This window comes from Panicum virgatum, chromosome 2N (genome assembly GCF_016808335.1).
Source record: "Panicum virgatum strain AP13 chromosome 2N, P.virgatum_v5, whole genome shotgun sequence".
NCBI classification, from domain to species: Eukaryota; Viridiplantae; Streptophyta; class Magnoliopsida; order Poales; family Poaceae; genus Panicum; species Panicum virgatum.
The window spans coordinates 35,863,793-35,876,895 of NC_053146.1; the positions used below are offsets into that span (position 1 = coordinate 35,863,793).

Below are 13,103 nucleotides of genomic sequence, written 5' to 3' on the forward strand. Positions count from 1 at the left end.
AGCTGTGCTCCCCTTGAGATGATGCTGGGTATATGGGGAGACGGGACATGATGCATGAAAGTAGATAGGATTGCATGGAATGATTGCTTGATTAGGGTTTAACACAAGGGTTACTTATAGGCAGGGGATGGCCTGCCCGACCTAATCAGCTGGGCTCGGCACATGAGCCGGCCCTGGCCCAGGCGCACAGCACACCTGGGCCCAGTGGCGGAGCTAGCCAAAAATTTTAGGTGGGGCGGACTAGCGCGAGAAACATGACTCATACTATCCAAAATCGCACTTTATCTCACACTTTCATAGGAAAATCACATGTATACGGTACGAAAGGTTAATAAACGGTACATTTTAAGATCAAAGAAGGTACCTTCCAAATAAAATGTCGTAGAATATTGAACACCACAATATAATTCCTTAATTCAATATACACCAAGATGGCAAGATCTAGGAACTAAGATAACCAACCTGCCAATTTGAAAAAGAGCAAGTATGTGATATGACATATAAGCAATAATATATGTAAAAAGTAGTGAGAACACATACCACTAGCAGTCTAGCATCTTAAGAAACCACTAATCATGTCTAGGTCTTCTCAGTGGTATAGGCAAGTCAATTCTCCGATTTTTTGTGGCTTGGAATGTATTCTTGATTTCTTTTGCATCAATGCTTCTAAAGATTTCCTTCTCAATGTAGCACAATAACAAATCATTAAGCCATTCATGAGCCATCCTATTGCTTAGATCTGTCTTGATTATATTCATAGCTGAGAAGGCTCTTTCAACAGATGCTGTTGCCACTGGTAGAAGCAATGCTAGCTCAATAAGGCGATAGACCAATGGAAAAGCAATATGTCTTTCATGTTCAACCATCTTCATAGCCAAACTTGAAAAATCTTGACAGTCCTTGAAAAGATCTACTCTTCGCATATGCAATATGAATGTCTCAAGTTGATCCCTTGTATTAGAACGGTCAATAGTAGAAAAATCTTGATCATATATTTCTGTTAATCTAGCAATCTTCTCAACATCGAACTTAGAAAAAGAGTCTTCTGGATCAAGACAAGAGAAACAAACAAGTATCTCCGATGATACCTCATTGAAGCGATGATCCATCTCTGTAATAATAGCATCTAGAGCAGCCAAAAAAGTATTAACACGGTAACGATGCTCTTGAGTGATTAAGTTTCCATCTAGCCTTGATCGACCCCATCTAGGTATTGACTCATCCATATTTGGCACAAGAATCTTCTTTGCAATGCAAAATGATTTGACTTCATCAAGTAATGGTTGTCAACCTTCATTTCTCAGAGTGATCAAACGGGTCTTCACATCAACAAGTAATGACATGGCCTGCACGATATTTTGATCCTTTTTTTGCAATAGCTGGGATAACTCATTAGTAATGCGAAGCACTTTCAACATCAACTTCATATTCAAAACAAAGGAGAAGCTCTCCATCTTGCGGACCAAACCACCAGCTCGACTAGTGTTACGTTCATCCTCATGAATCATGGACAATATCTTGACCACAGAATTCCACATTGACTCGATACGAGCTAATGTGGTTAAATGAGAACCCCATCTTATTTCTCTAGCTCTAACTAAATTTGTACTTTGATGCTTTCCCTTGCCAGAAAAAATCTCACCACTATCTAACCTTTCTAAAATATCTTCACGATGCTTTGCAAGTGGCTTATCCTTCCTTTTATAGGATGAACTAGCACTAGTCACAATCAAACTAACATAGTTGAAGAAATCATCAAAGGACGAATAGCTAGATGTCGCAGAAACGATGACTAATTGCAATTGATGTGCAAAACAGTGAACATAAAAAGCATGTGGGTTCTCATCACGAATCTGTTTTTGCAGCCCATTAAATTCACCTCTCATATTTGAAGCTCCATCATATCCTTGTCCTCGTAATTTACCAATAGATAACCCATACTTTGCAAGCATTTGTAGCAAAGATTTCTTTAGAGCATTTGATGTTGTGTCCTCCACATGCTTGAGACCCAAAAACCTTTCCACAACCATTCTTTTTTTATTTACAAACCTACATAAGACATGATACAATTAGATGAGGAATACAATAAATGAGAAATAATGGAACATGAAAGAATTGAGATATGAGAACTAACCTCACAATGACAGCCATTTGTTCTGCAATTGATATATCTCGAGATTCATCAATAAGAATAGAGAACATATTACCTCCAATCTCCTCCTTTATCAATTTGCTGATCTCTAGTGCACAACTTTGTGTAAGGTCCTTTTGAATTTCGGGAGAAGTCATGCGAGCATTTTTTGGACACAATTCAGCTCGATACCAACCGGTTGCTGCTCAACCTCAGCTACTGAACCTTGTCCCCATCCGTGTCCCCGTCCACGGCCGCGCCCAATACCGATGCATCCCTGCTCCTGCTCTCCATTCCCCTCCTAGGCTTGGTCCTCTCCCTCCATCTGAAATTCTCAATTGGATAAACTATGAACAATCGTAGCAAATTATTAATGGGGATTGTCGGATTAAGAATTTGGGATTAGGAAAAGGGAAGGGAAACTTGCCTTACAGGAGCCAGGAGGTGCACCCGGCCAAAGTCAGTGGCCTGCAGCGGTTGGTGCCTGCAGGGCTAGCGCCTAGCGCCTGGCCGGTTGGGGCAGGCCGGCAGAGGGCCGTCGGCGGGGCGCGGCAGGCGGGTGTGGTGCGGGCTTGCCGCCTGCGGGGTGCCGGCGGGCGGGGGCAGGCAGGGTGCGGCACTGCGGCGGCGCGGCGGTCTGTGCCAGCGGGCGGAGGCCGGCAGGGAGCTGCGGCACACGGTGGTGGGTCCTGGCGGGCGGGGGCTGGCAGGGGGCAGTGGTGCATGGCGATGGCGCCTGGGTGAGGTCTGCTCTGGCGGTCTGGCCTAGCGGCTGGGCAAGCGAGCAGCGCCCAGGAGGCCTCTGCCATGTGACCTAGCGCAACCGTGAATGAGCCGATCGGTACAATACAAGCCCAATAATGGTTCGTGTTCTTCTTCCTCCCGTCTCGACGCCTCGCCGCAAAAACAGAGCAGCAGAACCGCCGGTCCGCCGCTGGGGATTGGGGGCCGGGCCACGAACTCGCCGGAGGAGGAGGGGGTCGGGGTCGGGGTTCCCGGCGGCTAGCTGGAGCATATGCCCCACCCTTCATGATGGGTGCCTCCGCCTCTTCCTGGGCCCTATCACGCAATTCTAACAGCCCCCGCAGTCTGATTGTCGGTAGCCTGAACGTTCAGACTGGACCTGAACGCCATAAACACTGAAGACGGCTGAATTTTGGTGAAGATGTCGGCGTACTATGAACTCGTAGGAACATGAAGAACATGGACAGCTCTTGTAGCAACACACTCCTGAAACAAAGGGAAGGTCGATCTCAACATGTTTGGTGCGTTGATGCTAAATGGGGTTGGCAGATATGTATACGGTGCTGATGTTGTCGCAGTAGACCAAAGCGGCTCGGTTGACAGGAACATGTAGCTCGGCTAGCAGTTGGTGCAACCAAGAGACCTCAGCCACAACATTAGCGACATCTCGATACTCTGCTTCGGCGCTCGAACGGGAAACCACAATCTGTCATTTCGAGGACCAAGAGATGAGATTGTCACCAAGGAAGACAACATATCCAGAGGTGGACATACGAGTGTTAGGGCAGCCCGCCCAATCGGCATCTGAGTAAACCACAAGATCAGACCGAGTAGATGGATGCAGTAGAAGCCCCAGGTGTAGAGTGCCCCGATCATACCGCAGAATCCATTTGAGAGTAGCTAGAGGAGGCTCCCGAGGATCATGCATATGGAGGCAAACCTGCTGAAAAGCATATGCGATGTCTGGACGAGTGAATGTCAAATACTGCAGAGCCCCAGCAAGACTGCGAAAATCAGTAGGGTCGGAAACAGGAACTGCATCATCTGCAGAGAGCTTTGGATTTGTGTCAACTGGCGTGGCACAAGGCTTGTAGTCAGACATACCGGCACGCTGAAGAATCTCCATCATATACTGGCGCTGGGGCAGAAGAAGGCCAGAACCAGTGCGCTGCACATGCATACCCAGAAAATGATGAAGCTCACCGAGATCCTTCATGGAGAACTCCTGCTGGAGGGCACTGATGACACGGTGAAGTAGCTGTGGTGACGACGCCGTGTGATGGGGAAGGAGGTCCCGATCTTCCGTCAGGTTATGGATAACTCTCGTTGTAGGCGGAGTGCAACACACCGATCCGGCTTCAGATCCTAAGACCTGAATCCAGCAATCTTAGCACCACAACTCCTCTGGTTATCAACCGTGTCACAACCCTATTGACCTCGCCAAGAAGGCTAATCCCTGCAAGCGCAACGAAGAACACAAGCAAGAACTCGAAAGAACGCAGCTCAATTGAAGTGATTCTGCAGATGAATGATTAATCTCACAAGTTGGGGTCTCACAAACTGATGAATGGCGACAACTATTCTTGATAGAATGAATCTAAGCAAATCCCAAATCCTTACGATGCTGGACGTGCCCCTATTGGGCTCCAACATGATACACAGACCATCGGCCCAAAAATAGTGACGCAGCACCGGGACAGATTCTGGACGTCAACTTCCTCGGACGATTCCTGACGACCACAGACAAATTTAGGCCTGGGACTGATTCCATTGGAAGATTCTTGGAATTATCTTTCCAACCATATAAAGTGACGCCTAATCCAAGTCCGTATGCGACCGTGGCGCCCGTTTTAGTGCAGACTGCTCCTGGACTCCGAAACGGACTCGAAGTCGACTGGGTTTGGGTCTCCAACTTGACTTGGACCGCCTTGCAGGTCTCCTAAGGTGGTGACCATGGAGGAGGACATTCTTGGGCATCTTCAAACTCCTCTACAAATTTTTGGGTTATTCTCCAACTTGGGCCAGGATCCCAAGGATGAATAACAAGCCCATGACGACAATGTAGCTTCCGGCAGAAACAATGGCAGAATGTCATGATGATTTGAAGACCTTGCCGACGAGATATTGACGTGGGACCAGATCTATTTGAAAGCTTATCAAATAATCTTTCCATCAAGATCTCATGGACCTCAATCGCACTCCGGATGACTGAGTTATGACCTTCACAATGATTCATTATCGGTCTACCGGCAAAACGAAAGTTCAACTTTATATTTGGGCCTACAATCAAAGATTGACATGTACAAGTGGAACCAAGTGAATTATACCAAAAATCATTATGCAAATATAGGAATGAGATCACCTTGTATTTAACTATCATCGTCGTATCCATATGTTTCATGTCCTCATCATCCTCCCCTTCTTGACAACAAACTGTCCTCGGTTTGAGCTTAGTTGGAGGACAGGTTGTTGGTAGTAACCAATATCGCTCCCCTTCTTTAAAGTTAACCTATTTCTTTAAATCAAAACTAGGGGATGTCGACAAGATATGATTATTGTTATTGCAACCTTCTACTTGAACAAATTCTTGCACAACCAAAGTAGATTTCAGATTTGAGCACATATAGACACGATGCACCATATACTCTCCTTTACAATTATATCGCCCAATAAAATGATATATACATCTATGCAACCATGGCAATTCAGCGCATATAAATTTCTCCTTCAAACTACTTAGAGTACAAAGATTATCAAATTCTATATAACCCAAAGTATTTAAAGAAGATAATAATTTGAGCTCATCATTTTCAGATTCAATGGGAAGCAAAATTATATTTTCAACACAACTATTTCGCTCCAATGTAATGATGTCACACAACTCTTCTTTATCACAAGAAACATAATGCACCTCAGCTTGTGACAAAGGTAGAGTAGAAAAAGGATCCTCACCTTGCAGTATTTCACAAATGTTATTACCTATGATCTCAATCTCAATGGTAGGAAGTGGAAGTGTTGGTACTGAAATTTCACCAAAAACGGTGTGTACATCTTCCTCCTCATTTGTCTCATATTGCTTGTAATCTCCAAAGTCCTGCAAAATGTTAGGCATACATGGCGGTACAACAAGATGCTGCTCCTCTATTTGCTGCTTTTCATTTTTGCAAATAGGTGCATGAAATAATTGTTTCTCAGCCATACAAGCAAGTTCAAATAATTGTGAAAGAGAAGTGTAATACTGATCATTAAGAACATTCTGAATTTCAGGTTGAAGCCCATGCAAAAATCTATTCTCAGTTGCTTCCACACATTCATCTATTTCACATCATAATATTAAAGCTTGCATTTTTTTCATAATATGACTTCACTGATTTGCTACCTTGTTGGAGAAATTGAAGTTCTTCACACAAAATAGAGTGGTATATAGGCACATAGTCATATCTTAAAATTTGTTTCAACATCAACCATGTTTTAGGTGTCTCATAATTTTCACAACGAAACTGCCACCATGTTAAAACATATCCCGTGAAAGTACTAGTGATGGCTTTAATTCGTTCATGTTCAGAAACATTATTGATTGAAAGCAATTCCTTCTCTACCTCAAGCTCCCACTTAGCATATTCAGAATAATTGCAATCACCATCAAAAGAAGGAATAGAAATATCAATTGTACCTCGTTTTACATGGTTTGGTGCTGCAATGTTTGAAGGGCCTTGAGTCGTCATCTTTCTTCCATCTCTATAATTATAACCTGTCATTATTAGTGGAAAACAAGAAAACACACAGAAGTATATTTTCCTATAATCTACTAGGATGTGGTTATGCAAAAAGGCACACAGTCTCAAGCGTCTTACCAAGCTCTTACAAAGTTCTTACCCACGCGAGCAGTGGATGGTACAACCGGTGGCTAGTTCGTGATACCTGTGAGGAAGTGGTACCAAGATTGCAAGATTCTCTGGGTTGCTGATCTGAAGTGTATATGTGGAGCTTGGAAGGCACACAAAGGAACAAAAATATTTGTATGTGGCACACAAGTCAGTCACAGATAGCAATATTGAATAAATGTCCAAAGCACTTGTCCTAGTTGCTGGCATATACATGTTCCTAGCACTAATTTGTGATAAAAAAGAGAGAAATAAGTATGATAGATAGCAACGAACAAGGACAAGGCAAAAGGCACCACAAACAAATAGAGCTATTGGCTATTGCTTATGTGCTCCTCTCTTCTTGTTTTTTTTCATTCACTATTTTTCTTTTTTTTCTCAACCTTTTTCTCTCTTATACTTTTGATATATTTTTTTTCCAGCAAGGAGCACACAAGAACAAACCACAAAAAATGTGAGCTCAATTGGATAAAAGATGTGGTCTATTCAAAATCATGATTGTGCTCTCAAATGCATACCAAACTTGTCGGCCCCGAAACTCAGTTTTCCTAATCAAATTTCACAATTCTAATTTTTGCGAACCTAGACCTACTAGGATGGAACAGATCTAAAATTTTCTGTAGTTCTCCGTAGATATAAAGTTTGCACTTTTTCAAGTTCGGACGCAAAAGTTATGACTGTTTTATGGAAGACAGACGAATCAGGATCTTATATGGACGAAAGATGTGGATCTTGTGGATGGTGATGGCAAGGATTGATGGAAAACAAAGGGGGATCACACAAATTAGACTAAAACACGATCTAAACCAGCAACAATAACTTCACCTAGGACAAAAACTCAACACTACGAACTCTGAAACTGAATTATGCAAAGGATATGGCGCGGATGGTTTTAGGTAGGAAAGAAATATGGCGGAGGACAATGGGATGAAAGCGAAAACACTCGAACTAAAGGATAGATGTAAACCTGATGGAATACCCGAAGCTCTGATTACCAAATGATGGGGATGGAGGTCCCGATCTTCCGTCAGGTTATGGATAACTCTCGTTGTAGGCGGAGTGCAACACACCGATCCGGCTTCAGATCCTAAGACATAAATCCAGCAATCTTAGCACCACAACTCCTATGGTTATCAACCGTGTCACAACCCGGTTGACCTCGCCAAGAAGGCTAATCCTTGCAAGCACAACGAAGAACACAAGCAAGAACTCGAAAGAACGCAGCTCAATTGAAGTGACTCTGCAGATGAATGATTAATCTCACAAGTTGGGGTCTCACAAACCGATGAACGGCGACAACTGTTCTTGATAGAATGAATCTAAGCAAAACCCAAATCCTTACGATGTGGTGACGGCTATTAATGAAGACCCTAGGGTCCTCAAGGGACATCTGGACGCGCTCCTATTGGGCTCCAACATGATACACAGACCATCGGCCCAAAAACAGTGACGCAGCACCGGGACAGATTCTGGACGTCAAATTCCTCGGATGATTCCTGACGACTACAGACAAATTTAGGCCTGGGACTGATTCCATTGGAAGCTTCTTGGAATTATCTTTCCAACCATATAAAGTGAGGCCTAATCCAAGTCCGTATACGACCGTGGCGCCCGTTTTAGTGCAGACTGCTCCTGGACTCCGAAACGGACTCGAAGTCGACTAGGTTTGGGCCTCCAACTTGACTTGGACCGCCTTGCAAGTCTCCTAAGGTGGTGGCCATGGAGGAGGACATTCTTGGGCATCATCAAACTCCTCTACAAATTTTTGGGTTATTCTCCAACTTGGGCCAGGATCCCAAGGATGAATAACAAGCCCATGACGACAATGTAGCTTCCGGCAGAAACAATGGCAGAATGTCATGATGATTTGAAGACCTTGCCGATGAGATATTGACGTGGGACCAGATTTATTTGAAAGATTATCAAATAAGCTTTCCATCAAGAGCTCATGGACCTCAATCGCACTCCGGATGACTGAGTTATGACCTTCACAATGATTCACTATCGGTCTACCGGCAAAACGAAAGTTAAACTTTACATTTGGGCCTACAATCAAAGATTGACGTGTACAAGTGGAACCAAATGAATTGTACCAAAAATCATTATGCAAATATAGGAGCGAGCTCACCTTGTATTTAACTATCATGGTCGTATCCATAGGTTTCATGTCCTCATCACCGTGAGGATAATGTCATCAACATAGAGCAGAAGATATGCAGTGTCGCTGCTCTGGTGGTAGACAAACAAAGATGTGTCTGTCTTGGCCTCCACAAAACCGAGCTAAATGATGTAGGAGGCAAAGCGGCTATACCAGGCCCTGGGCGCCTTCTTAAGTCCATGAGCTTGCACACATCACCAGGATAAGCTGGGTCCTCAAAACCTGTTGGCTGCGAGTAGTAGATTGTCTCAGATAGGTTGCCATGGAGAAAGACATTCTTGACATCCAACTGATGAATAGGCCAGCTGCGAGAAAGAGCCAAAGACAGAACTGTGCGAACTGTAGCTGGCTTGACCACTAGGCTGAAGGTCTCATCAAAATCGATACCGGGATGCTGAGTGAAACCGCAGAGAACCCAATGAGCCTTGCAGCGCTCTAGTGTACCATCCGCCTTGAACTTGTGTTTGAACACCCATTTACCACTCACAATGTTGCAATGCGGCAGCCGTGGAACAAGATCCCATGTACGGTTCATCAACAGTGAAGACCAGGGGCGCTAGGGAGGGCGCCGCAGGCACGACCGTGGCAGGTGTGCCCCCAGTGGAAGGCACCGCAGGGGCACCAGTCGAGGACGCCAGGGCCGAGGTCGGAGATGCCATGCTAGGACCCGAGCCTAGTGAAGGAGCGCTTGGAATGGCTGGAGCGTCTAGCACAAGAGGCAACCCCAGGGCAGCCTGCTGGGACGGCGCAGAAGACGGCACGCCTGCCGTGGCCGCACGTGGGAGTGCAGCTGGCGCCATGGGTGGACCTGCAGGCAAAGACTGTACGGGTCAGATTGGAGCCGGCATAGGGTCAGTCTGATCCAAGAGGAACTCAAAATCCGTTGCATCAAGAGTAGACTGTGATGCGAACAGGAACGAGGTCTCATCAAAAACAACATGGTGTGAGATGAGGGCCCGGTTAGACTGGATGTCAAGGCAGCAGTACCCTTTGTGATTAGCGGAATATCCAAGGAAGACACACGCGGCTGAACGGGGAGCGAGTTTATGTGCTGTCGTAGCGGAGAGGTTAGGATAACATAGACAGCCAAAAACCCAAAGATGACCATAAGACGGTGCTGTGCCAAACCATGCAAAGTGAGGTGTGGCAGACTGCAGAGTTTTTGGTCGGGAGGATGTTCAGCACGTGTGTTGTGGTGTGAAGGGCCTCAACCCAATAGGATGGAGGCATGCTGGCCTAAAACAGCAGGTAGCGAGCAGCATCCTCTTCTGTACATGCCGAAGCGTTGGCAACAAGCCGATTTTTTAGTTCTTCAAAGCGCTCTAACGAACCCAAGGATGCAAAAAAGAAAAGAACGAAAAACGTTATTGATGGTACGAATCATGCGCTCGGTTTTGCCATTTTGAGGTGAGGTGTATGGGCAGGACATGCGCAAGTGAACACCGTTGGTGAGGAAGAAGGTGCGTGCGTGGAGTTGTCGAACTCACTCCCGTTGTCGCACTAGACGGCTTTGACCACCATGCCGAACTGTGTGCGAACATAGGAGAAGAAGTTTGCTAGTGTGGAAAAAGTGTCAGACTTAACACGGAGAGGAAACGTCCATAAATAATGAGAGCAGTCATCAAGAATAAGCAAATAGTATTTGAATCCAGAAATACTAGCAACTGGTGAGGTCCACAAATCACAGTGTATAAGATCAAAATTACTAGTAGCACGTGAGTTTGATGACTGAAAAGGCAACCGAGTATGGCGCCCTAGCTGACAGGCATGACAAATCTGGCTAGGTGCTGTATTACAGAAGGGAATGATTGAAGCGACTTTTGCTAAGACCTCATGACCGGGTGACCAAGACGGCGATGACACAACGAGGGGGTAGAAGCAGCTACAAAAGCGTGCGCCGAGGGAAGCTATAGATGGTACAGGGGGCCGGAGCTATTGCACCTGAGGATCACCTTCTGCGACGCCAGATCCTTCACAGAGCAACCAGCGGGGTCAAATTCAACAGAGCAATTGTTATCAGAGGTGAACTGGCATACGGAAATAAGGTTCTTAATAAGTCTAGGAGAAACAAGAACATTATTAAGAGACAAATGACTAGGAATAGACATAGCGCCAGTGGCCGTGATGGGTAGTAAAGAACCGTCGCCGACAACAATTGATGAAGGAAAAGGGTACCACAGAGGTCAAATATGTGAAAGACTAGAGGGACTAGAGGTCATGTGCGAGGTAGCACCTGAGTCGAAGTACCAGTCGGTCTGCTGCGGCTGCTGGAGCGACATGGAGCTGAAGGTCGAGGCCAGCAACTGCTGATCCCAAGAGGTGCCCGTCATGGGGTTAGTGAACCCTGGGGGCGCCTGTGGGACAGGAGCAGGAGTAGTGCCGTAGACGTGCTGAGGCGCCATGATGCCATAGTAGGGCTGCAAGACAGGTTGAACCTCTCCCTGCAGCACTTGCTGCTGAGCCTACAGCGCCTGCTGGTGCACAAGTAGCGCCTGTTGGTTCGGCGCGGGGGCGACTGCTTGCTGCGCAGGTGGAGGAGCGGGAGGGCGCTGGGTGGGCCACATCTGGATGGCGCCCGTCCACGGGTTGTATAAGGACGGCCACTGCGCATTAGTTGCCAATGTAGGCATAGTGGAAGACCGAGTGCTCGAGCCACCACCGCCTATGGTGGGCTGAGCAGCATTGGCGCCCTGGAGCGCGCGCTTCCTTGTTCCCAAGGAACTGAGCCTTGATGGCGAGCCAGGTGGTGCGGGTGGTGGTGCCCTGGGTGCTCCGGGAGAGGACGATGTTGACGAGATCATTGGCGAGGGTGCCGTAGAGCCAAGATCGTACGACACAGTCCATCTGCGTCTAGTCGGGGGAGGGATGCGCAGGACGATCACGGAAGACGTGATCCTATAGCTGGTACCTCCCCAGGGTGAGGAGGAACTGCTCCCTCCACCTGGAGTAGTTGCCGGAGTTGGTGTCGAGGACAACGGGGATAAGGCTCCGGATGCTCTGCACAGTGACCACCTGGGTGTGCAGATTAAGGACGACGGCGGCCTCATGAAGAAGCATGGCGCCATTCAGATCGCCCTCGCCATCGGGAAGGGAAGCATCGGTGGAGATGGAGTGGGCGTCGTCCTTGTCGTCCACGGCGTTGGCGGCGGCTTGGCGCTCGCGCGCGGCGCGATCCATGGCTGCGCACGCGGGCGGATGCGGCGTCACGCTCATGGGAGGCGGCGGCGGCCTCCTGCTCGGCCTAGCAGACGCGAGCAAGAGCGGCCTCGCACGCGGCCTGGCGAGCGGCAAGCGCGTCGGCCTTCGACGCGGCGGCATCCGCAGCGGCCTTGGCGGCGGCGGCGGCCTTGGATGCGGCGGCGGCGTTGGAGGCGGAGAGTCCGGCCATCGACAGCGACGATCCGAAGATTGGTGCGTGATGGCCGGCGCCGCAGGGGGTGCGGTGGGACTAGCGGCGCAGGAGAGCGCGCACAAGGGTGCGGAAGCGGGATCGTGGGGATCACGGACTCGTGATACCATGAAAGTAGAGAGGATTGCGTGAAATGATTGCTTGATTAGGGTTTAACACAAGAGTTACATTTATAGGCAGGGGATGGCCTGCCCGACCTAATCAGCTGCACATGAGCCGTCCCTGGGCCAGGCGCACAGCACACCTGGGCCCTATCATGCACACACACATATATAATTCTAACAATGTAGAGCAGTGATACTTCTCTTCCTGATATGGAGAGGTGCTCAACCTGAGAATTTTGATCAAGCTTAGGAACTCAAAAAAAAAATTGATCAAGGCCGCCCTACTGTTAGCATGTGGTATAGAAATTTTAAAAGTCAAATGTTACTCCAGCTCGTGAGAGTTAGAGAGGATCAGCGTCCATGTATCATTCAATGGCTAGAGTCGCTATAGCTTGTTTTTTTTCCTGTATATTCTCTTCCTTACTCTGCTTTGTAAGTAAACTCCTTTTATTTTTATAAAAGTTTTGCTGTCCCCCACAGTCTCTTGCTCAAAAAAAAAATGCTTGATCAACCAGCCAATCAATCATGCCCGGCTATGAGCATCACAACACATCGACGGATAATATATAGTGTAGCCTGCTGCTGCTTCGGAGCCCTCTTGAGGCCCTTGATCTTAAGGTCATGAGCACCCATCCTCATCTTCATCTTGAAATGTGAATGTAGTTGATACCAA

At 47.1% G+C, this 13,103-nt stretch overlaps 1 pseudogene; it reads right to left on the reverse strand.

Annotated features, from left to right (window-relative positions):
• Positions 1–569: 569 nt before the first annotated feature.
• Positions 570–1,997, reverse strand: LOC120662556 (annotated as a pseudogene).
• Positions 1,998–13,103: the final 11,106 nt, after the last annotated feature.